The sequence below is a fragment of the Cetorhinus maximus genome, chromosome 26 (genome assembly GCF_964194155.1).
Source record: "Cetorhinus maximus chromosome 26, sCetMax3.hap1.1, whole genome shotgun sequence".
NCBI lineage: Eukaryota > Metazoa > Chordata > Chondrichthyes > Lamniformes > Cetorhinidae > Cetorhinus > Cetorhinus maximus.
This window is the reverse complement of record NC_135904.1, coordinates 23,435,165-23,461,758: the sequence shown is the minus strand read 5'-3', so window position 1 is coordinate 23,461,758 and position 26,594 is coordinate 23,435,165. Positions and strand designations below refer to the sequence as shown.

The window sequence follows — 26,594 nt, the reverse complement described above, 5'->3', positions numbered from 1 at the left end:
AAGGGTTTTCAATTTGCTATTATGCAAAATCAAGCTTTTATCCAAGCCATAGAGCTACTAATATAACCTCAATTCTAATTTTATTCAAATTGTGTTCAGATTTTTGTTAGACTGACAGCTATAATTGGCTTATATTTAATCATCGAACTCCAGAGAGTGAACAGAGGAGCAGTAGACCATTTAGCCCCACGTGCGTGTTCCATCATTCAATGAGGACATGACTGATCTGCAACTTAAGTCCATATACACTACAGATACTACAATTCTGCTACCCCCAAAACACATTCTCAGCAAAAGGTAAAGATATCCCTCAGTTACTCACCTCCCCTTTACCTCTCACTTCTTGCACCATTTGCTCTGCACATAGGTGTTCTTGAGTCTTCCCTCCCCTTTCTTGCTCCCTCTCCCAACGCCATGCCCAAAGTTCATAATATAGCCTCACTGCAAACACACCATTTTCCTCAGGAAATGTTAGTGGAGAGATGTATATAATAACAGAATTACAGAACAAAAACTATATTTATTACTCTCCCTCACATTCTTCCACTATTTTTCTCTCCCAAACTGAAATTAATTTGTTAATGCATAATTTCCTATTTCTTCAGGAGCTCATTCATACCATGTAAAGGCTAAGTTTCACTGTCAATAGTTTTTTTTTCTAGTCTACACCCAGTGCCAAGGTGCTTGGCTGCAAGGAAAGAGACAGAAACCATGGTGTTTCCTCAGCAAAAAACAGGTAAAAATCCCGTAAACCATGTAATGAGGTGAACCCGAATGATTCAATCACTGTAAACCAGTTGTTTCTGTCCGTCAATTAACTGAACATCACCATAGCTCTTAAAATCCTTTTACTCTCTTCTTTCATTTTTGAAATCAGTCTGCATGATCACATTTTTCACTTTAGTTGCTGTATACAAGTACCAGCCTATTCCTTTCCATTTAGTTCAAACTAAAAATGTGATCTTGTGATCCTCTGTGGGAATGGCTGAGGAATTTCATTTTGGATGCTCTGAAGATAACATTGTTGTTATTGTACAGAGTGCTTAATGCAATGCTGATTACTATTTGGAGAGCTTTTAAGCTAAGCATTTTCTCGTATGCCTCCCTCTGTGACACTGATTTATTTATTCCGGATAGCTGATATTACATAAAAGACAAACTCGGAGGCCATAGTTAAAAGCAACTACCACGATAGGACATACATGGCTCACATATCTCAGTTTCATTCATAAAATACAGTACTAAAGCATTTTAATATTCATCAGTCCTAATTTGCATTTATTAAAAAAATTAAATTAGTATAATACTGTCCCCAATTTGAGCTGTCTTGCTGACACTTTTTGTTCCCTTTATTCCTAGCTGGCAGGAGAATCCCCAAACCTGCTCAGGTCCTTGAATTCTAGCTGCAGCTGTTTATTTTGGTTCTACTATAATCTCTTTATTCCTTTACAGCATCGCTCTGTATAATGCATTAAAAAGCACTGCATAAAGCACCCAGTTCCTGCATCATGCTTACTGCATGTAACATTTTCACACCTTCATAACATATATATATATATGATAAAACTATATCCTCCAGCTCATGTGGACAGACTTAGGGGCTGGCGGTGGAGGGATGCATAAGAGGCCAGAGTCAGAAAAACAGAGTTGAAAAGGTGCTGTGATTTTGGATAGGGAGAGGGCAAAGTCATGGAGTGATCTAAACACAAGGGTGTGAATTTTAAAATTTATGGCAACAAGGGTCTGGAGTCTATGTATCTTGGCAAAGCTTAGTGCTGATGTTCAAGATGGACTTGCCACAGGATATGGGTGGCAGACTTATAGATGAGCTGAAGAGCATTTATCAAATAGCTATCAGTAACAAATGCATGAATGAGGCTTTCAGCAGCAGATGGGTTGAGGTGGGGTGGAAGAGGTTACGGAGTTGAAAGGAAGCAGTCTTGGGACGGAGGAACTATGAAGTCAGCTTGAAGCTGAACAGGATTTTGAGGTAATCAAATGTCTCCAAAACACTTAGTGAAGTTGGTCTGAGTCTTCAGTTTGCATTTCCCCACCCTCTATCCAACTGAGTTCACTTTATGTTTATTCTTGCACAAACATCTCTTTGTATGGTAATATAAAAAACAAAAATATTTTTTAGTATGATGTTGTACATCCTCAAAGAGACCTACCCCCTTTCTCAGGATCCTGAATATTTAGTATGGAGAATTTGTTTGGAGCTCGAGTTATTGAGTTGGGCTTTGCTAACAATTTTATTCTGCAACTGGCTTGGCTGGCAGAACCCATGTCAATCATACAATGGCCCCCTCCCCTCATTTAGCCCCTTAAAGCAGATTAAGCACCCTTTCTCTTCACACATTTGAAGTGGGGAGTGGGGGGGGGGTGTGGTGGGGTTTGCATACCACTCAAAAACAAGCTTGCTAGATAAACTTTGTCTTCTTTTAAAAATGATCAAATCATTACAAAACAACAAATTTTGGAATTTAAGGTAAGTGGCCATGTTACCACACAAAATAGCTCCTTAAATCCTTATTAAATTAGCAACTGAACATACTGCCACATTATCTTCACTTCTTACACCACTTAACTGGACAAAGTAATTATTCAGTCATATATTGCAAATTCAGCTCTGAAACCAGATTTTGGGGTTGGGGGTGGAGGGGGAGGGAGGGTTTGGAAATTGAAAGACCTGGGTCCACTAAACTAGGTTGTGAAAGGTTATTATCTATCCCCTCAAGAACGGCACACACCCAGAAAGAGTCCAATTACTTACTCTACCATCCCAAGTACTTGCCCCATGTCAACTTACACAACCCAATGCATCTGCCCAATTACTCAGTTCTTTCCCCAGATGGCTTCCAGCTGCCACCCCTCTTTGCCCTAAGCCAAATGTTCCTTGGTCTAGGACAAGAGCAAGTCTGACAAAGGCCTAAGCAACTTTACTGCCCAAAATAGTGTTTAAATAACAATGGTGCAAACCTCAGTAACAGATCATGATTTTTGTTGCATTTCCATAAAGAAAACACTGACAATGTAAGAGATATTTTCTAAATATTCAATTATTCTTTGCACTGGTTGACTTTCGGTCTGAACTCATTAGAAAACCTTTCTGATCTTCATACTGGGGTTCCTCAAATCAGATTAACTAAATCTACTGTACAAAATCAAACATGAATCCATGTAAAATATTAAATAATAAAAATATTAAAATAATTACAATAAAAGGCTAAGACTCAATTTGTATCTGTGTTATTTCACAGTTTTGATCGACTTTGAAAATTCTGCATGCAAAAAGTTAAGTATTCCTGACGAAATGTCTACCTCTTCGAAAATGACACACAGTACACAATTTTATTGTTGGATTAACTCTTTCCGCATAGCAACAACTTGCATTCCTCCGTAAAACATTTAAGGGGAGGTTCTTTAGTGTTAGGGGTAGTGTATAAATGCAAGGATTAAGCAGACAGTCAGGCAGACAATGATGTTTGGAGACAATGTAGAGCAAAACCACCATGTAGAAAGAAGTTTTTTTAAAAAAAAATAGTGTGCGGAGATTTTGAAGTCAGGGAGGCAAGTAGCCAGGTTGTTTTGGAAAGCAGTTCTACAGGGCAGGGAATGGAGGCTACGCCGACAAAGAGTGATGATGAGCAGTAATCAGGAGTTGGGGAATTTAAGATGCAATCGATGACCCGCCGGAGAAGATTCTCAAACAAAATAGGCAAGATGGAAACAGAGAGGTCAAAGAGCAGAGCATTAAACGATGACCCGCCGGAGAAGATTCTCAAACAAAATTGGCAAGATGGAAACAGAGAGGTCAAAGAGCAGAGCATTAAAGGTTAACCTTTGAGGCAAGGAAGCACTGGGCAAGGAAGCCAACAGAGGAGATAGTAGGGCTGCAACTAGGAAATGATCCAGAAGCAAGGGAAAACAATGTTGGTAACAGACTTGGTGTGGCCTAACACTACCAGATTTCACCAGACCACTCACTGAGTTACCAGGGAGCTTGGTGAAGCCTGTTCTTTTTGAACTTAAATAAGTGGGCACCTGTGTTGGTTTCTTAGAAAGTTGGCTTGGGTTGAAGCATAGATGGTGGATTCCCGAACTCTAAAACTCTGCTGACCAAAACAATACCACTGATAAAAAAATTCAATATCAATAAATTCCACTAAAATGATGAATTCTGCATGAAAATATATTGCTGGAGAACAAGCTGATACAGAAGGCTGTAGGCAAAAAAAGTCAGGGGAGAAAAAGGAAACGCACATCCAGATATAAAAAAAAAAGCACTGGAAAAAAAAAAGGCTGACCACTGCACAAAGGCGTTACGGCATTTTGATGCAAGGTTTTATTGCAATGCAACACTTTTGCACCCTTTGAGTAGGAAGTGTCTGCCAGAAATCAGCATTTGGGCATTTCTGAAGAGCCACCAATTTTAATGAGACTGCTTAATGTGGTGCTTTCCTAGAAGCACAGGTATCAGAAGATGGAAGCTTTGCCATGACCATTTTTCCAATGAATGCGTCACTGAATTAAAGTTAATTTTAAATTTGCTTAGTACCTCATGGGATTATTGAGGCTACAAATCAATGAGGCAGCAACTGCTGCGGTGGCAAATAGATGTTTCAGGAACAAAATATTCACAAGACTATTCCTCTTGTATCCCATTTTCCTTTAGAAGACCAGCATTAAAAAAAAAACGTCTTCTCGCAAATATTTTGTTCCTTAAGCATCTATTTGCCACCCCAACAATTATTGCCTCGTTGATTTATGGCCTCAATAGCCCCATTAGAACATAAAACAAATTTTAAATTAACTTTCTTTTCATTCATCCATCATCAGTTTGGCATGAGAACTGGCAAGTTTTATTTCACGCTACATACCCATTTTTAAAATTGCTTTGCACTGACTGCCAAATAATAAACACGAGTGAACTATTCTGAAACCACCACCGATTAAAGTGATGCTAGTGTTTTACTAACTGCACTGAAACTTTCATCCCTACCCCATAGTAGGATGCATGGAGCAGAGCTGATTAAACAGTCTTTGACAAAGGAGGATTTAAGAAACTATGTGGTATTGTTAATGGGGCATTGCATAAAATGTAACAAATGACATTTCTATAGCCACACCTTCATTACTTGTGTAGTAAAACCTGTTTATAACCATGGAAACAACCTGACACTTACATGTATACAAAATATTTGCATTTATGAGAGATAAGTGTTGCAAGTATATTATCTGCCAGTGTTACTTGCTTGCCTTTGAATTTCATCACAAAATGAGTCACAAATCCTTTAAGCCTTTTTGAGAGGAACTCAGTGCAGATCTTGAAGAAATATCTGTGACTTCACGCCTCCTCACAAAGACACTGGTCACCTATTCATCATTGCTGTGAGGGTGGGCTGGTTGAGCTTTACGAAGGTTTTTATCTTCACTATGTAGAATTTCAGTTGCTCGAGCGAGCACATTTTTATTTACAACAATTAGGACGACATCTTACATCACTATTTCCAATACATCAGCACTCATTCCAATGTAATGATCCTCTGCGGATGTCAAAAAACCTTGCCGTATGTCAGCTTGTTATAATGAGAAACAAAATGGATTATATTTCTAAACAAGCAAGAAATTTAATTGGCCCAAACACTAAAAATGCATCAAGACTTTACAAACCTTGAGGGTGGAATATTAGGTGGACGGCAGAAACATGCTCTCTAATTAAATATGACTTCTTAACAAGAAGAAAATACCCATCTCCATTTTGTCACAACAAGTTGTTGATATATTAACTTGGTTTTAGGAAATCAGCTACCAATTCCGGTTGCTCCACTAATTACAATAATGGGATGAAGCGGGATAAATGGAAACTTCTGAGGTCACTGAAAACGTATCAATTGGAACATTTTAGTAAAGTTGACTGGAATGCCTGTCGTGCTTATAAAATGAATTGAGTCACTTGAAGTAATAACGTTGGTATTTTACTAAACAATGCAAGCTTGGAAAGGTAAAAGGAAGTCTTTAAATGAACTTCAAAAAAGTTGTCAAAAATGTCAAATGAAAAAAAAGTAAAAACTGCATTTTATCTAAACCTTTTTTAAATTTTTTTTTAAAAAGCAGTCTGAAATCTATGGAATGGTTAAGATTGATTTGGAGCTTCTAGGCTAGCAGCTTTAAACTTGAATGTAAAAGACAGACTTTAGTAAATGCTGAGAAGCTCATGTCTACTCAATACTTAGGCGATCTAAATGCAACGAGTGACTATTTTTTTCTTATTTTCTTACACAAACCAAATGGGAATCAACAAACAAATTCATTACAACCTCCTTTCCCCTCTCTCTCTACATTCCCCCCAGTATTCTGGTATCTTTTGTGCAGGTTTAATAAAAATCATCTTACCACTATTTCTGATTACTGTCCTTCAGACAGTGCACAGGGCAGTAAACAAAGACTCAACACCGATGTGGAAAATATTATTTCATTACGTATTGTCAGGCCACACCAAGCACAAAAAAAGGTTTCTATCTCGTTTCAGTTATTCTGTTACATTTATATTTTTAAAGTCATGATAGATTTTGATAACTTGCAATGGAATCAAGACCTAAAAAGGGTATAAGCAATCATGCATTAATAGCAATTACTCCTGTTTTCAGAACTTAGAAGAACTTAGCGGTTATAGTACCACGGGTTCAATGATAATATAGCAAAGCTACACTAATACTATGATATAAATTCTTGTACAGCCTAGGAACAAAGTAGTAGGAAATAAAATACAGTCATAAAACCTCAAAGGAAAGCACAATTCTATTGCCAACATATAACCCAAACTGGCGGTTAAATAATAGCTTCTCTACAGTTGTACATTTCCCTACATTAGCATTATTTTAAAATTACAATAAAAGCCATTAACCAGGTTCACAGATTCTTTAAGCATTTTAGTCAGCATACACAAATCTGAAAAAAAAAAGTTTTTACCTACATGAACATAATTAGCAGCAAAAACTGAAACCGCAGATCCTCCCAGTCACGCGGGTATGGAAAACAACTGCTCTGTGATGGACTCACTGAAACCAACTGCTTGTAGTCTATCACACAGGCTGACTAAGTCACCAAATGCCTCTGACCCAGTGGACACCTCACTTCTGTTTGAAAAGCGGTGGCAGCTGAAGGAAGAGATATTGATGGCTCACTAGTGGTTGAACAGCTGAGAAACCATTGCTGTCTTCTTCTATTTCACCTACATCAGCAAAGTCATAGCTTGTAAAAGCCCACATGGTGAGGCCTTTCAGGCAGACTGTTCACTCAAAGTACGCGGCAACTTTTTCTCTGCACTTTAATTATCCCTAAAGTCACATTTTAGAACTTTTGATTAGTGTTGTCAGGTGATTTTAAAGAAAATCAAAACTACAACACCCACAGTACACGGAAATAAGACTAAACAAAAATCATTAAATGGCAGGAGAAACCAGCTTTTCCAACAGCGGAATTACTTTAATTATAGGATCTACACACGAGTACATTGTCAAGTTATGTAGTAATTGTTGGTTTAAAGCTATTGTGTCAACAAATAATACAGGTAGCTGGGTGGGGGTGGTGGGAAGAGAACCTCTTTATTGCTAAAATGCAGGCAAAACATGGGTGTATATTCACCAGATAATATACCTCCACGGTCTCGTGATTCACTACTGTATCCAAATCATTTTCCCAGGTCCACAAAAGCATAAAGTTTAAAAAATGGGCACCAGACCAATAAAGCACACTCCTAGCTCTATTTATCATCAAACAATAAATTAAGTTATTTCAGCTTCATCAGCACGCTTAATAAATAATTCTATAGATCTAATTGAAAATTACTGTGGGTGGATAAATGGGATTACCATGTGCAATAATGCTGTCAGGTCTTTTAAGAGTAAAACTGAAGATTCCTAAAGCTCTTTGTGCTGCCCAAAGTGTGCATGACATCACTGGGATTTATTGAACAGAGGTAATCAATGAACATTATTAAGCCTCATCAGCAAGCTAGCGGAAAAGCATGAATTAGATTGCTTTCCACGACAGCAGGAGTCATGACCTACCATAAGAACTAAATTGATGACTGGACATCGAAAGGATGAGCCCGAGCAGATTCTCTAAATCTCATGAGCTACGAATTACATATTCAAACTAAAACCCCACAAAAATTAGATGCTTCAGCATTTCTGTAAAGTTGGGTTTGCAGGACAGCGTACTATAAAGTGACAGCATAAAGCATGAATAAAAACATGCCAGACAGCGGAGATGTAAACACTCAGAAGCATGGCAGCAAATATAAAAAACATGTTTATTGTGAACAATTGCAAACACAAAAAAATGGAAAAACAAATTAATACTTGCATTCCATGGGCGAACATTTCTCCTGTGCATTAATTATAGTGCAAGTGTTCACACATGGAAAGAATTTTGTGATTTTTCTACAGATATCACAAGGAGGAAATCTTCCACAGCACTAATGTGTAACTATTTTTTCTGAGCCAGAGGGCAGAATTTTCTGCCTGCCAGGCGGGCGGGCCCGACCCAATCTCTGGCGGGCGGGGAGCCGATCCCCGCCGGAGAAGTGGGCCCCGCCACTATTTTACCTGGACGAGCCAATTAAGGCCCACCCAGCATGACATCCACCGGGAAGTGCTGTGCGCTTCCTGTACGGGCAAGGGGGGAATTCGCCAAAAGCAACAAGGGTGTGCTCTTTCGCGCATGCGCACGAAAGAACGCACATCTCCCTGAGGATAAGTGCTGCCTCAGGGAGATCACTTACACTTTTAAAAACATTAAAAATAGAAAAAAAAATCCTTAACATGTCCCCCCCTTATGTGACAATGTGACATGAGATGGGACATGTTCATAATTGACACTAAAACTTCATTAAACTTTTTAAAACACTGCATGAAACCTCATCCCGCCGGTGGATGAGGTTTCATGTTTTTTCTATTGCCCGCCGGGGCTCCTGGCCTGCCCGCCAACCTTAAGGTTGGACGGACAGGTCCTTTAATTGTTTAATTGACCTGTCAGTTGGCCATTGACAGGTCGGCGGGCGCACAGCTGAATTTGCTGCAGGCCCACCTTTCTGAAAATTTAAATGGGGCGGGATAACGTTGGGGGTTCCCCCGGCGTCATTCTACCCCCGCCCCCTGCTCGCCGACGGTAAAATTCAGCCCATAGTTTGGGCTTGGCAGGGTTTTGAGCCATGGTTTAGGCTTGGCAGGGTGGGTGGGAAAAGGGTGGGGAGACAGAGGAAGAGAATAAATAGACCTTAGGAAATGGAACCCCATAGAGTGAAACACATTAGCCAAAGCTCTGCCCAAGGTTTTAGTAAATGATGCTCACTATAAAAGTGTATTACCAAAAAATCAATATAGGTGTATTGACCCCTACAAATCTGCTCCATTGGAAGTAAGTCTTCCATGAAAAATGCCACTGTTCCCCATTTTGAGGGTTCCTACCAACAGAGCTGCACATTCCCCAGTTGAGCAGGTGGGATCCTCCCGTTGTACATTTGCACTGGTAGATGACTTGCTGGCCCATCCAGCTTCTCGGAGAAATGCTTCCACGCCTCCTCAGAATTTTGGGCACAAACCCAAATACTACACACTGTGGCGAAGCAGACTTGTAGATCAGCCTAGTGGGCCAAGAATCAGCTACAAAATACTGTTACATTATGGCTGCAATTTCTTTCAATCCACAGCGTATAAAGGCAAATCAAAACCATTCAATCGCGACCAACATGAGAACCAGTTCATTCCTTTCCTCTTTTATTTATTTTGCTGCTCCAGGTCAACCCAGTCCAACCCTCTTTCTTATCTTCCCAACCCAAGGTTCCTACTTGAATTTTCTGGGGTGAAAACAGAAATGGCAAAGCCCACAGGCCTCTCTACAAAAGCTACATTCCCACCATTTCACTGGTATATCAGTAGCTCCTTCTGTTCTTCAGCCAACCCAATGAGGACAGTTTTTAAAAATATATATATATATATATATTCATCTGGGGTGAGGCCTGTTGTTGTCAAATTAAGTCCCCAAAGTTAGTTGTCAATTAAAACACTTTTCCATCTAATCCTCACAGATCCAGTACTTTGGAAACCACATGATAACAAATATCATTGACACAGGTCTGCCAAGAAGACTTAGGGTTGGGTGGTGCAGAAGCCAAACAAGAGCAAGAGCGCTTGTATTTTAAATAAAGTACAAGTAAAATTTTCCAGCTGGTTAAAGAGAGAAAAAAAAAGTCAGCTTCAACTGGAAATAGCCATAACCCTTTTTACAGGATCTTTCGATGACTACTTTCGACATTAAGATTCAACCAGTCAAAAAAAAAAGGCTCACTGGAATTTAATTTAATTGGTGCATAGACTGATAACAGCTGGAGATAAAAGTTAATTCCAATGTTAAACAGCTATCAAAAAATAAGCAGAGTGAAAACAAGTACAACAGCATGCGTTTGTATAGCATCTTTGACAGAAGCAGAAGGGCACAGAAAAATAAATAATAGATTTAACGTTATTTTTAAGAAACTTAAAGTATGGAAGACCAGGACAGATACATTTAGTTTAGACAAACAAGGTATATTTCTCAAAGCCAGTTACATACATGCTGTAAAGTGCAGTATAAAAATGACAACTTCATCCGCAGTTTTGAAGCACACTAAACATGGATCAGACTTAACACAGCAATTTACTGAGAACTTAGGGTATGCATTAGACATTGACAGTACTTCAAAATAAAAACAGGTTTTATAAAAATAAATCCTAAACAATGAATGCTTCAAAACAGGTTGGTATGGTTTTCTATATCAGTTTATAAGTTTATGCCAAGCACCAGTATCATAAATTTATTCACTTCCAAATAAAGCTTAATGAAGTATCTCTAAGTGTTGGATGTGCTTACATAAAACATGACATTCCAGATCCTCAGACACTAACCATCACTGAAGGTTTAGGAAAGGAGCTGGATACACAACTGCCAATTGAGACCTAAAATTTACATTCCGCAACCAAGCTCAGCACAGCTCATTAGTCTTAGTTCAATTCATGAGTAGTAGAAAAATTCTATACCGCAGTTTGCAGCTGTGTACTTTTAGAATATGATCAGTTCATATTTTTTATAAATACAGTACTTTGCAGTAATATGGGAAATTGCACAAGGGACTTTCAGCTATGCAGCTGCGCTGGGTCAATTCTGAAACTCATCTCAGTAAAAGATCTAGTGCCATAAAAGGTAAGGAAATAAATCTAGTGCAATAGTGGCAGGAAAATAAATGGACTGTATTCTGAGGTAAGCCTATGAGCAGCATGCAGAGTAACTATTTTAGAGTTGCTACCCACTTATTTTTGACCAGAATAAAACTAGACACTAAAATGTCTGATTTTTAAAAACAAAAGCCTATTTTATTCCCCTTAGTACATCCTGCAAAAGCATAAAAGGAGATTTTCAATGAATTTTCATCACTAGCAAAGCAAACATCACAGGTCCTACCTAATCCCAATAGCATCTGGTTTTGGACTCACCAAAATGGTTCCACTTCTTAATTATTTGGATCAAACATTTTGATTCTTCTGCTTTGGTCATGTCGGCATCACATACATCTGCTGACACTTATGAATGAAACAGCAATTGATAAATGATTAGATAGTCCATTTTTGTAATGTTGATTGGGGAATAGATATTGCCCAGGACACCAGGGAAAGCTCCCCGGCTCTTCTTTGAAATATACTGCCGTGAGACCTTTTGCATCCACCCAAACAGGTAGATGGGACCTTGGTTTAACATCTCATTTGAAAGATGACACCTCCAACACTGCAATACTCGCTCAGTGCTGCACTGAAGTGTCAGCTTTGATCTTTGTACTCAAGCCCCGGAATAGGACTTGAACCAAGGGCCTTGTGATTCAGAGGCAAGGTGCTACCAACTGAGTCACAGCTAACCCTCAAATTGAGGCGACAGACATCCAGGCCTTAGTCACACCCAACTAATCCAAAACATTTGCCTACTTTTCCTCTACTTCACAAAATAGAAGACAATTAGGAGTACATTACATGTCTGTAATGCACTTGGGGATTCCAATTATGTCATAAACCTCAAGTGTAGAGATCCAATAGAACAAGTCAGGCTAATGGAAATGGTGTGGCTATTCTTGAAATGAAGGATAAACTGCTCCACCTATCTAGAGAAAAGCCCATTATTGGCCATAAGGTGAAAATGAGAGCTCTTGAATAGGAAATGCCAGGAACACACAGGCTTAGTGTGATTGAAACAGCTGAAGAATGAAACGAATTAGAGTGGGGGGATAGAGAATTAACATTGTACTATAACTTACTAACGTGGTTCATTCATGTGGGACACAATGCCTTGATTTTGCCGCTATTAAAACATACTTATTTTTGACTTTCCATTATTGAATGTTCCTGTTGGAGCTTTTTGTCTTCAATTGGAATTGGGAACTGAGTTTTATTTCACAACAACACATTGCTAAGAGAGGAGGTCTCCACTCTCAAGACTGACATCACACTAACTTTATAAATCAACACATACAAGTTAGCAAAAAGAGCATTTCATTGAAAAGCACATTTTTGTGATATTATCTGTTGTATACAAGAGGATTAATTCCCTAGCAGGGAGCCACACTCAAAAGGAGCACAGATCAAAAGGTTGGGCTACAACACCCCAGCAATAATTCTCCAATATGGGCTCTCTTTGAGCACTGTTCCTGCTCAGAGCATAGGATCAGCATTCTTATCCGATAAGAAAATGCAGTCATTAATTTCTCTGAACAGCTTTAGTTCAGTTTCAAGAAACTGAATTATATTTAAGGGATTTCAAAAAAATGCAGATGTATGGAATATCATACATGTGCAAGTTAATCTCCTGTGGCATTGTTCACAGGTAGACAAGACCAATTTGAATAATTTAGGTTAAGCAGGGTTAGAGGATCAGAGATAATTAAATCTATATACATGATCAGGGAAGAATGAAAAAAAGAGTATTGAGGAGAGAAGGGAGGATGGAAGGGATGGGAGAAGCAAGGGGAACAAGGGATAGAGAAGAGTAGTAGAGAAGGGAGCAGTGGAGGTTGCAGAAGGGAGGGCAGATGCAATTTCTAAGGGGGATTCAGAACAATAGGGTTAGAGGTGTTGAGGCACGATACAATTGAGGAAGTAGTAATACAGCCTGTGGTGCGAGCATGAATAGGGAATGCAGTTGAAGAGGGAGAAAAAAAGAGATGCAAAAATAGCATTGAAATCTTGCTTAGCTGTGGGAAACAGTGCAGGCAAATATCTTGTTAAGAGTGTGTGTGTGTGTGTGTGTGTGTGTGTGTGTGGGGGGGGGGGGGGGGGGGGGTAGAAACATCGGGTTGAAAACTTGGGGAGTTGGGGGGCAAGAGCTTGTTCAACTAAGAGGGAAAAGAATGGGGGCAATTACACAAGAGATTGTGTGTTTGCTTGATGGCTATTAAATAATGTTAGCTCTGACCCTTTTGTAAATCAATTGGTCACCTGATGTTATGTTTATTGCACCACTGGCAGATGCCATTCCCTACAATCCTGAGACCTCTCATCATTGACTTGTGTTACAAAACAGCAACATATTTCACAAATCAGAAAGATGACCTGAACCCTGCAGATGGATTACAATTTCACCTGTGATAATTAAAATAATTTCTAGCACAGATGAGTGGAAGGTTCCCAGGCTTCAAGCACTCATGTCCTACCAAGAGACTGAAGCTGCGTGACTTGTGCACTCATACCAACGCTGGGCAGATTACAAAGAAATTCTACAACCATAATAATCCCCCATCCCAAACACAGAGATATACTGAGATAATCACAGCCAGGCAACTCAGTCAGTGAGTGAGTTCGAGAAAACCCATTTGGCAAAATGAACTTTTGAATGTTAGCAATAGTGTGAAAATAACCTCTCTGAGAAAATTTGCACCCTGCTTTTAGTATCTAGTCATTTGGTAGTATAGAGCTTGAGTATTGCTTTAAAATGTGACATGCTGTCAAAGCTTTTCGTCTTGCACTCATGGGCAGATGCAAGAATACCAAATTTCAAAAGGGAACAACAATTTATACTGCATGAGAAAAGGATGCTGATTGTTTGGCAAGTGGAATCTGATTGGTTGGGGTGTTGCAATGGAGACTGCATCAGGCAACAGTTATTCCCCAGGTCCGTTTAAATTCAAACCAGGCAAGTCAACTCTGATTGGTCAAGGTGTTGCCATGGGGAATGCTCCAGGTAAATGTTGTCCCCACCCAAGCTTTTGTTTTAGTTGAAAAAGGTGCAATGTTTGGGCACGTTCTTTTTATTTTCAAAGAACAAGGTCCTGCATGTGAATATATGTAGCTCCTAGCAAGTGTAAGTGAACCCAACTGATAATCTCGAATTGGTGGTTAGTGTAATTCTTAGCACACTCAGAATTGTTCAGCAAGTGCTACCCAATCATGGAATCACATCTAATGTTGGACCTTGGGTTCTGAGTTTTACAAGCACAAGCTGGTTGAGTACAGTCCATACTCGTGTTGCAAACAGCCGATGGGATGTGCTGTTTGATACAATCCACCAGTTGTTTGGACATATGGCCTACATACTTGGCATCACACTGGCACTGGAATTCATTTCACATTATTAATTTGCATGGTAGGCAGAATGCCTTTTTAGCTTGGCAGCAGCATCTTGTTAGTGGAAAATACCACTAGTGATGTATAGTAGCCGTGAGAAATGGCTAACTTCATCCATTGTTTAAATGTTGCACAAATGACTGGTGAATCGTATCAAACAGCATGTCCCATTGGCTGTTTGTAACAGACAGTGTTGGGTGGAGGTGGGGTGGTGGGCGAGGACCCCACTGCCTTTCTGCCTCTGCCTGGTTAAACTCATGGCATGAAGGCTTGTGAATGTCCTTCCTGTCCCACCACCAATCGGGACCCTTAAATGTGCAATTAATGACCACTTAAGGGTTGCATCCTACCACCACTGGCATTTACCCCACATCAGGCAGGGGACTTGCCATGTAGGGAGCCCAAAAAGCAATCATTGTAGGCTTCCTGGGAGTGTCCCTCATTCAAAGGAACTCAGTGCCTGTTCAAGGGGCCCACTAAAAGCCAACCCCTTTGCCTTTGCTGCAGCCCCCTCCTGCCATCACTCACCTATGCCTGGGTCCCTCAGCAATGCTAGGCCTTGGGTGGGTGTAGTACCATCAGCAGCCACTGCCTCCCTGGTGGTGCTGCCGCACCTCTGATCCGAGATCAGCAGCTCTGGGCAAGCAGGACTTCTGCTCCTGGGTCCTTGATCCCAGGGAAGGCCTGCCACTGCCCAGTTAATTGCACTTAATTCAGCAGGCCTTCCTGCAAAGAGGTGATGCAGAACTCTCGCTGGCTGTCCAGCTAGCAGGTGAAATCCACAGCGCCTCCTTTAAATAATGTCCTATAACTCTAAATCGCACCCGTGTGCCACAGAAACAAAGCAAGGTTAAAAGCCTTGAAACTTTCAGTTTCAGACTGAAACAGGCTAACAATTGCCACTCACTAGTGTGGAGAACAGTACCAGCACCCATGTCTTTTGTCAAAGAAACACGGAAGATGTCACCACTATTCAGAGCACGTGTGAAGTTCTAACAAACATAGATGCCTTTGCTCCATGGTCGAAAAGGGCAAGTCTACATCAGTGGTAACAAATGAATGGCTAATTTGAATAAGGTGAAAGTGATAACTGAACAGCAGGGCACAGATTTTTAAAAAAACTTCCACGTTACCATCCATAAATGGAAAGATTGGTTAACTGGCAAACTAGTTCTGGCATGAAGCACAGAGATTTGGTGTGATTACAAGGGGTAAAGGGTGATGTAGTCAGTTGATCCGAAAATCCGTAATATAAGTGCAAAAATTGGACAGTGTCATGTATGTCTTCTGAAATACATCAAAATCCTACAACAAACAAACAACTTACACTTACATAGCACCTTTAATGTAACCAAAAAAAAGTTCCAAGGTGATTCACAGGAGCATTAAAAAACAAAATACTGACACTGAGCCACATAAGGAAAGATCAGGTCAGATGACCAAAGGCTTGGTCAAACAAGTAGGTAAAAAGCAGAAAGTGAGTTAGAGAGGCAGAGAGGTTTAGGAAGGAAATTCCAAAGCTGATGTCCAAGGCACTGAAAGCTACCAATAGTGCAGTGATCAAAATCAGGATGTTGAAGTCTCAGACTGTTGCCAGGAGAGGGATGGAGTTGGTACCTAGGGAATGGAGCTTGGAGCGGGGACCTGAAACAATGCCTTCCCAATACAGGTCAAGTATCCTTTATCCAAAATCCTCAGGGCCGAATGCATTTCGGATTTCAGATACCATTTACCTGAACTAAACTTACATTACAATAGCCTAAGTCTAGGCTAGCTATAGTCTAAAGTAAATAAAATAAAAAGTAAGCTATATCACTGAATAATAAATATAGGATACCTGTAATAAGTTTTTTTTTATGCCACAAAAATTGCAAGGTGAACAGTGCAGACAAATAACTAGTGTTCCCATCCTAAAGGTCGATGAGATTCAAAACAAAAAGTGCAGTTTTTGGACGTATTCGGTTTTCGTATTTACTCAATACTTGATCTGTATTCAATTGGAGGAAGCTTCTGCTCATTCAGTGCTGGATGTTGGATTAGCAATCTTATAATTTAGCAACAGTGGCGATATTGAGAGGCAGTGGTGGGGTAGAGCTGGGTGTCACCAGTGTACATGTGAAAACTAATCCTGTGCTTTAGGATGATGTTGCTACTGGGAGCTTATAGATGAAAAATAGGAGGGGGCAGAGGATACATTCTTGGGGGACACCAGAGCTAACAGTGCAGTGAAGGAAGGGAACCCATCGCAGCGATAGTCTGGCTACAATTGGAACCAGCTAAGAGCAGTCTCACCCAGCTGGATGACCATGGAGAGGTGTTGAAGGAGGATGGTGCGGTCAACTATATCAAAGGCTGCAGACAGGGCGAGAAGGAATAGTATACCTTTGTCACAATCACAAAAGGATACCATTTGTGACTTTGATGAAAGCCATTTTGGTACTATGGCGGGTGTGTGTGTGTGTATGCGCGTTTAATTGAAGAGATTCAAACATGGAGTTCCAGGAAAGATGGGAGGCGACAATATGTTCTTGTGTCCATGACATCGATGTCAAATCTCTCCTGAGCTCCCACCTATCCCTAACCTTCTATTCTGCTCCACCTGCTCTACCCCCTCTCTTCAACAGTATAAAACCCATCACATTTCTACCTCTCTTCAGCTCTGACGAGTCGCAAAATAAATATTTTATTTACTTTAGATTATAGCTAGCCTAGACTTAGGCTATTGTAATGTAAGTTTATAAGTGGTATCTGTATCTCTCTCCACAGATTTTGCCAGACCTGCTGAGTTTTTCCAGCATTTTCTGTTTTTATTTCAGATTTCGAGCATCAGCAGTATTTTGCTTTTATATTAACGTTTAAGGATTTTTGGAGAGGAAACTGAAGTTGGTGATGGTGCCGTAGTCTGCAAGGACGGTAGGGTTAAGGGTTGGTCCTTCTAGAGGCGCCCTACCTACACCTCAGATTTCCAAGTGGTAGTTGAGTACCTAATGTTATAGCTAGAGTGCTATAGGAATCCTGAATGGCACAAAGCATGCCTATTTTCACCACATGTGGCAGAAGATGGAAAGTTATCCAGGAGAGCAGGGATAAGAAAGAATACAACCATAGCGTGGGTATTGTTTGGGGGAGCTTGGGCCTTCAACAGCTTGTCCAACAAAATGTAAACATACAAAAACACAAATGAGACCAGCTATGGGAGCATTAATGATTGAGATAGAACTATGATCTTTGGACAGCAATGATAAAAAAAAAATTATCTGGCTCTGACCCTGATTAATGGAAGCCACTACAGGTGCTGATCACATAACTGTAGAACAATTCTTTTTTAAAAAGTAATTTTCTTTCACTATTGATGGCAAGTAACCAATAATACTCTCTGGATTGTAATTTGTACCATAAAATATTGGCAAAACGCATCTTAAATTTATAACACAATATTGTCCTGCTGAATTTTATATTCCAACAAAGTGCATGTTACGTCCTTTTCAAAGAATTTATGGGAAAATGTGAAAAATTGCTATAAGTTATATTAATTGTGTTACAGATTGAAATGGCACAAGTTATATGAATATTTTTCTCATTTTTTAATCACAACTTTACAGATGTAGAAGAATGGTATTTATTCGCTATTTATGGACTTAACCTACATTTTCTAAGTGAAGTGGACAAGCAACACAACACAACGTTGAAATTTCCAATTCAAATCTGAACCTAACTTTCCAACACCTTCCAATAAAGTCAATACTATTTCAATATGATAGCAAAATAAAACTGAAAGTTATACAAATAGAGTTGTATCCATGCAATGGGCATTTTATGTAAGTGAAAGGGATTTGAGTAAGTTAAAACCTCACCTAATATCTCTGTACAGGATGAGTTTTTTTTTTAAGTAATACTGCCTCCTGCCAGCTGACACAAGGACATGCTCAGTCAACCAAATCTTCAAAACACTGCTTTATTTTTTTGAAAGACATCAGTTCTTCTCACGTTATGATAGAAATCCATGTAGCAAAATTCATCAGCCACAATGTCCAGTAAAAACTAGCTGCAGACTGAAGTATGAGCTTTAACAACAAAATGAACAACATAAAGAGAAAAGGTCACATATCACAAAAATAAAAAAAGATCTGGGTGCTGACAGCTGTAAGATATTCAACAGGTTCAATGAAGATTTATAGCTGACTTTAGATTTGTTCATGTGGTTTATGAAATCATCTAGATCTCAAGTGTGTTACAACCCTGTAACACATTCCCCACCATCAGTTAGCCCCCGATACAAATTAAAGAACATTTCTGTATTTAAAGATGTAGCCATGAGGCTTCCTATCCAACCCTGGTGTATCTAATGAAGCTGGCTGCATGCTTAAGAGAAATCCTTCACCATACAGTTCCAACACTGTATATATATATATATATATATATATATATATATTTAAAAAAGCCCAGGTTTGAAGTAACTGACAAAGGACTACTGGCAAAGGTCTCTAACCAGGTATAGAAGTAAAGATTTAGCACTTATACAGTCAGTAGATCACAAGCATTCCACAATCAATGAATTATAGTCACCGCTGTCATGTAGGCAAAAGCAGCAACCAACTTTACACAGCAAGATCCCACAAACAGAAACTGAATTAATGCGTTTTTTGGTGGTGATAGCTGAGGAGCAATGTTGGTCAAGACACCAGAAAAAATCTCTACTCTTCAAATATAGTAGCCCCATGGGATCTTCTACCCGAACAGGCAGGCAGGGCCTCAGCTGAGTGTCTAACTCAAAAGAGAGAGAGCACTGATGTGTCATCTTAGGTTGTTTGCTCACGTTCCACAATATTCTGGATGTTACAGGAAGAAAAGCAGAAATTTAAGTTTGTGTGCCAAAATATTCCAATAAACATACTGATTTGAGCTGAGTGGTTTAGCCTGAAGTGCAGAGATAAGGAAATGTGACATATTCCTTTTGAAAAAAAATTAAACCACCAAGGCCTATTTCAAAAGAAGAAAAAAATTAATGGAAGTCACATTGTTGTGTTTTATTTCATTTTATCCGGTGGTCGGTGGTTATGTTGGTTTTAGAATGAGCGTGTAAAATTAATACCGCATCATTCCTGTCTCAGCTAATGATGGTCAGTCCCAGTAATTGCTTTGAGTTACTACATAAAAGTTACATCAATACTCACTGCTGGGAAAATGTTGAAGACTGACAAATGGAAAGAACAAAAACATTGCAACTGTTCAATTTTCATAAGATGCTTTCTCAGTCAATAACCTTCTGACTCCAAGATGAGACTGCTATGTCAAGTCCCACTGCAGAGACTTGAGCACATAATCTAGGCTGTCACTCCAATATAGTTCTGAGGGAGTGCTGCACTGTTGGCAGTGCCATCATTCAGGTGGCAGGATAAACCGTCACCACGTTCACCCTCAGGTGGACACAGCAGATTCCATGATACTATTTTGAAGATAAACAAGGGAGTTATCCCCTGTATACTGGCCATAATATATCCCTCAAATCAACATTATTGAAACAAATGATCTGTTCATTATCACATTGCTGTTTGTGAGAATTTGCTCTGCATAAATGGGCTATTGAATTCCTTCATTACAACAGTGAATACACTTCAAAAGTAGTGCATTGACTGCAAAGTTTAGGACCTCCCCAGGTCATGAAAGGGGCTAGCTGGTAGTCTACACCTCCACCATCAGATCTACCATTTTTCATCTTTGTACCTCAAGTCATCCACCTATCCAGGGGCCAAATGGCCTAACTCTTGCTCCTATTTCTGACGTTCATCTATGGACAGCACTTCACAGAGGGTGGATTAGGAAGCTTTCCACTTCTGCTCTCATGGGTAATCATGGGCTGTGAATGCACAAGTGAAAAATCCTGGCCATCACACTCTCACCCAATAACTAAACCTGCACACTTTTTAAACAGCTACCACACAGTAAAGTTAGAAGTGGGAAACCTAACCCAGGGTGTTAAGACTATTGGTAACACCTCGCCATAACTGGGCTGTGATTAAATAAAATGAAGTCTGGTGATCCACTCTGAAAATATTTTGGTCGCACTGCTCAATTCTGTAACGTTTAATGCTTTCACTCTTTGTGCATGGGGCAAGTCTATAAAACACAGGTAATTCTGAATTAACTCTCCATCTCCATCTGAATTTGGCAAGAGATTCAAATTAAAGTATTTTCCGAGGTGAAGCATCACTGACGGTACTCATCAGAAAAACAAGGTGCAGTGCACAAGTGCATTAGATTGTCCATTCATCAATGGACAGAAAATTTGGGGTTGGATGAGGCACTGCATGTCCATGAGTTTCCATTAAACCATCTACTGTGGCACAGGTATTCAAAATTCTAACCAGTATCTACGATTTAAAAAATTTAAATCAGGGCTTTTTTTTTTTGTTCTGTAAAGAAGGGCAGCTCTTGCATGTTATTTATTGTGCAACAATAAGATAATCCACACCACAAAAATTATTTTAGGTAGCACAAACTAGAGATTACCGGTCCCAACTTCCAAATTATAAAGATTATTAATCAATTTAGTTTGAGTAGTTAAATATGCTACAGAAAAAATATTTTGTCCCTGAGGAATGTGAACGGCAGTAGCCCGCTGTGCATCAGCAAAGCATTGTAGGATTTCTTCGAATGATGTCACTAGGCTTACAACACAGTATGAGAGTAGGTATGCCAAGTTTTTGTATTGTGTCCACATGAGCTATTACAAATCACACCTAAGCAAAATAAGCACAGACTTTATTCTTTCAATTTTGGGTTGTGTCTACAGAGGGCATTTTAAACTATAATAACACTAGTTGCTTGGAGTCTGACGCTAGTAATGGTGCAATGAGAGGTGGTGAATTTAAAAACACTGCACATAAATTATATTGGTACATTAGAGTATATTGGCTTCAATGGTAATTTCTAACCATCCCATGATATATTGGTGCAAATAAGGTAAATAAGCCCAGCTATAATCCCATATTGCTCTATAAAATGTTCATTTTAAGCTCCACAATAACGGAGTGATTGTTGAACAGGCAATTAGAATGCATTTATACCAAAAAATCAGAACTGCAAAAAAATTGGACTATCATTACACAGGATACACACATTTCCCTAATACCATTGATGGAAAAATGAAGTCTATATTCCTTAGAATAATTTAGATGCACTTAGCTAAAAGAAAACAGGAAAATCCTCATTTCATTGCCTGCTGTAACCTCTTTACCTCTGGGTTAATTTCTGTTAGTTGGTCCTAATTGCTTCTTCCCTTTCCCGTTTCCTCCCAGCACTTCATTTCATTTCAGCTGCAGTTCAGGTTTGTTCTTCTTTTAAAAAAAAACATTGCTTTGCTACTTGGGGCTTTTCCTCTTAATCCTTGATCTTACTCTCCACTTGTCTCAATACTATATTGACACAATAACAGGTAAAAGTCTTGGCTTTAAACAAACTCCACCAGAAGAGGCTGGGTTCTGGTGAAAAGGCTTTCTCACTGAACCTTATTGCTTTAGCTCCTGATTAAATAAATATCACAGAAATCTCAAAAGATTTAATCTATCAGCCTGTGCAGCTCAGCAAACCCACTGAAGGAGCTAGTTTCGAGCTTCGGTCTGCTTGTATTTGGAACCACTGAAGATATTGCCATATTACGTATGGAAAGCAGAAGCACAAAATAGCTACTTTAATTGACTGGGATAGGAACTACCTTAGGTTGCTAGCCGCTACCTGTACACAGTAATGGGGTATATCAAAACAAAAACGCATTCACTCTAATCTAAAGAAGTACATATTGAAATCTTTACATTCAGCTCTTGGCCATATGAAAGCCCCTTGAACTGTAGAGTATATTCTTGAACTGACCTCAATGTTTTACAGCTTTTTTTTTCCCTCAGCAACTATCACTGCAGAATAGAAAACAGGGACTAAATTAGTCTTTACAAAGCAGCACAGCTAGAAGTCAGTATCATTCAGCTATAGATAAGAGCCCTAAATTCTGACAGGAATTAACAGCTACAAACCTCACCACAAATGTATGATTCAAACACACGATGCAGGTGCAGAAAGTTAAATCTACAGCTAAGCTGTACAATAAAAGACACATGCTCTGTTACAAACATATGAACTTCCCCAAGCCTACGCTGATTACATTACATTACCTTACATGAGGAGCTGCATACTAGTTGGTTTGAAAAGTACTACCCATGCTGATTTAGTGTGCTCCACATCTTTTACATTGATTCTGTGCTGTGCTGCCAGAACATGGTTACTCTACTTAAAATAATTGAATCTTCCAGATGGTCTAAGCATCAATTCAGCAAAATTGTTCAACTTCCAAAAAACAGTAGTTAATTACATTTATAACATAACTTAATTTCTTAAGCATTTTCAATTAGCAGAAAGCATTTTGCAATTTTTTCCCCCAAAGTACTTTCATGTCAAATTTTCGCAACTGATTTTTGTGTAAATAAGGCAAGTATTGCACTCATGTAGCACCTATCATATTTCAAAACAGTTCACAAGCCATACAGTATGCAAAAAATTAACAAATCGGGAATGTGCTATCATGCAAATGTTGGAGTATACCAAACGAAAGATGGATATATGGCTAAGAAAATTCCCCGCTAAAACAAAGAAAATGTTCTAAAGCCATCAAAACAATTCAAAATCCACCATCTATAACCATTTTTAAAATTAATTGCTTTAGTGTATAAAATAAAACTCTAGTTGAGAACAATGATCAGTCAGTTCCTTAATATAATTCAAATCAGATTATTTACACTGCTGTAGCGGTTCCCAGTTCTGATACTGTAGTTGCATGTAATCTAGGTAGTAAAAGGATCAGTCATTTCAGCCAAAGGCTTGAATCTACATTGACTTTTTAAGTATATTGTGCATTTTCTCCAAGAGTTTCTAGCATATCAAAAAAATAATGTTCCTGGATTTTTTCAAAATTTAACTCATTACTTTTGTTCAAAGTATCCTAGTTATTTAGGATTCTTGAAGGGGGGGGGCCATTACATCCCAAATACTTGTTGAAGGGCGATGTACATGTGTACATCATTATACCAGGATAGTATCGATCAAACCCTTGTCTTTACACAATCCTTCTATTGATTTATACAAGGCTAGAACTCACTACTTGCTTCTTATATCCAAAAATAACATTCTGGTTTATTTTAAATTAAAAATGGAGAAATTAACCTTAGCATAGATAAAACTAAGTAAATCACATATCTCAAGTTTTCAGGAGTAATTAGTGAATTCAAATATATCTGTCCATATTTTACAGTCTGGGGTATGCCATAGGCATCATAGTTTTGCATGTTGCACATTTGTACAGCTAATTTAATACAACCAAAACTTCGTGTTAGAACCCTTTATACACACAATTCACAATAGGTCAGTATATGCCAGAATTTAATATGTACTGTGGATTTTAAGAACTGACAAAAGTAAATAACACCTAGCCAAACGAACACAAGAACATTACAATTAGAGCTGCACAATATTCCATTGCAAAAATCGTGCAACTTAGTGCCCCATTTATCCCATCACATAGGACAAACCTACAGACAAAAATATAAGCTGAGATCACTGCCTGTTAAAAAAACTCTCTTACTAACTTTTGATCATTAAGTTCACAATATTGTATTGCATAAACAATAAAACAAATAGGTGATGTATCAAGTAACAAATTTGAATAAGTAATACCATGAAACCATCCATCAAGAATCCAAAACAATCTCTTAGCTGCCCAATTTTTCAAAGAGCAATTAATGTTATTTAAAGCTACTTTGGAAACTGGAAGATAACTTTTTTCAACAATAATAAAGTCCAAACAAGGGATATTACAGAAATATAGTGTGCACTAATAGTAAATATCATGTAAAATAAACGCTATGTGGAATTTGTAACGCATTTGGCTCCGAATATACTGAGGGGTTCAAGGGATTAAACTGTACTGAATATGCCATCGAAATACTGCTTGATGAAACAAGCTGCAAACAGTCTTCACATTCATGATTGCTTATAAGCACTCTGGAATCAAATTAACTTCCCCACTCAATGGTGACTTAGCTGAGCTGTCAAACTGTTAGACTGTATAGGACTTTCATCTCACTGCTCATTCGCACACACTGAACAAGAACGCAATGTGCCAATGTAAGGGGCTGTATTTTCAAGGTTAGCAATATTAATACCCTCAGTCAGACCACTCGACCCTGTACACGTAACTGAATGTTTTGGAAACTAGATGGATTACTTCATAACAAGACCATTTTCACTACCCCCCTCCCTTCAGAATACATGACAGCTAGTCGACTCAGGACGAAGCGATTCTACTAATGCACTGGGTGATCTACACGTCGACTGAGGATGTGAAAGGGCACATTCAGGGGTCCAGAATTAACATTTGGAACAGTTCACCAAAAAATCAAGCGTGCAAGTTTGTCGAAGACGCGGATTCCATTCCCAAACCAAACATTTTTAGGCAGTAAATAAAAAGTAGGTTGGCTGAACTTACCAAAATAAAAAAACAACGCTCACTAAATCCTGCCTCTGTGACTGTGGGCCTGACAATCCAGCTCCAAACTTTTTTTTTTAAAAAAAGAAATCTTGTATGTTCGCCGCACACTTCCAACCATTCGCTTTCTCTTGTCCTTAATAGTCAGAAAAATCCTTCAAGAAGGGCTGGAGGTGAGAGGAGAGGAGAGAGGGGGGGGGGGGGTGGAAAATAAGACAAACATGCCAGAATATTTCCGGGTTAATACAAGAACAGCCACTCATCCCCACTGTAACATCACCTCAGGAGTAAAAGCCAAGATTAAGGGAGGGGAGGTGGGGAGGGAGAAACAGCCACTGCTACTAATATATATTCATGAAAATATAGAACAAAAAAAGTGAAGTGGAGCTTGTAAAGAATTATTCGCCCTGCTAGATCCAGTCAGCCCCCTGCAAGCTCTGGTGCTGCTGTTCCTGTCATTTACTGTGGGGCTGGAAAGGCAAATCTCCACTTCAAACAGACTCAGATTTCCCTGCCAAGCAGATACATTCGGGTGGCTAGGGGGGAGCAGAAATGTTGCTATTTTTACTCACCACTCAGAGGATACTGTATCAGCCGCGAAATGAATAATTGTATAAAAAAGACACAATGTTGCTATTTTTAGTCTCCCACAGACAGACCTGCCCCTTCTCTCACAACACCAACACTTAATATCCCTCCGCCCACCCAGGACATGGAGCAAACCCAACCTCCCCCCCACCACCCCCGGTTCCACCTCTCACCGGATTTTAAACCCCACCCTCCGGCACCCCATTCCTCATCCCCTGCCCCCCCCCTCCCCTCCTCGATCCCGTCACCGCCTTTACCGGGAGCCCAAACCCCGGGATCTATTTTTTTTCTCTGCCAGAGCCGCAGCACCGCGGAGCAACACGCCACAGGCTAATGACCTGACGTCAAACGCAGCCGCCTCGTGAGAGTTCCCATCCCCAAGGAGGGTGTTTGCCACTCAAAATCTGCCCATTTTCCTTCGCCTGACCCCCGGGGCAGTTACGCCGAGTGAGGAATAAGGAGCGGGGAAATTCGGAGTTTGCGCTCGGGGTCACGGTTCGCGTTTTTCCTCACTTTCAGCTGGAAATGTTCCCAGCTTCCGGCTAAATTCTCCCCACCTGCCATTGACGTCATGCGGGGGGGAGGGGGAAACCAAGAGAGCTGGAGCTGTCGATTGGCGGAGCTCCGTTTGATGGACGGCCCACTGGACCGATCGCAGGCGGACACCGCCCCGAAGGGGCGGGCTGGCAGGGAAGGGGCTAGCCAATGAGCAGCGGGTAGGGTTAGGTTGAGTTGGGGCGTTGGGTAGGTGAGGTTTGGTTGAGGGAGCAGCGCTGGAGCTTGTTCGTCAGGAAGCGGGTGGGGAGGCGGGAGGTTTAGTTATTTATTTA

At 39.7% G+C, this 26,594-nt stretch overlaps 1 protein-coding gene across 23 annotated transcripts in view; it reads right to left on the bottom strand.

Moving 5' to 3' along the window:
* The window catches only part of mef2aa (myocyte enhancer factor 2aa), a 218,775-nt gene extending 192,478 nt beyond the window's left edge, over positions 1–26,297 (bottom strand). For 14 of the 23 annotated variants that reach the window (XM_078530397.1, XM_078530380.1, XM_078530386.1 and 11 more), the window contains exons 1-2: positions 25,749–25,870; positions 25,173–25,343 (exon numbers count right to left, since the gene is read on the bottom strand). The gene's annotated coding sequence lies outside the window, so the exon portion shown is untranslated. Of the gene's footprint in view, positions 1–6,976; positions 7,063–18,499; positions 18,649–25,172; positions 25,344–25,748; positions 25,871–26,021; positions 26,204–26,277 lie in introns of those variants that run through there. The other 9 variants (XM_078530377.1, XM_078530383.1, XM_078530388.1 and 6 more) reach the window with 7 other exon arrangements.
* Between the last annotated feature and the right edge of the window lie 297 nt (positions 26,298–26,594).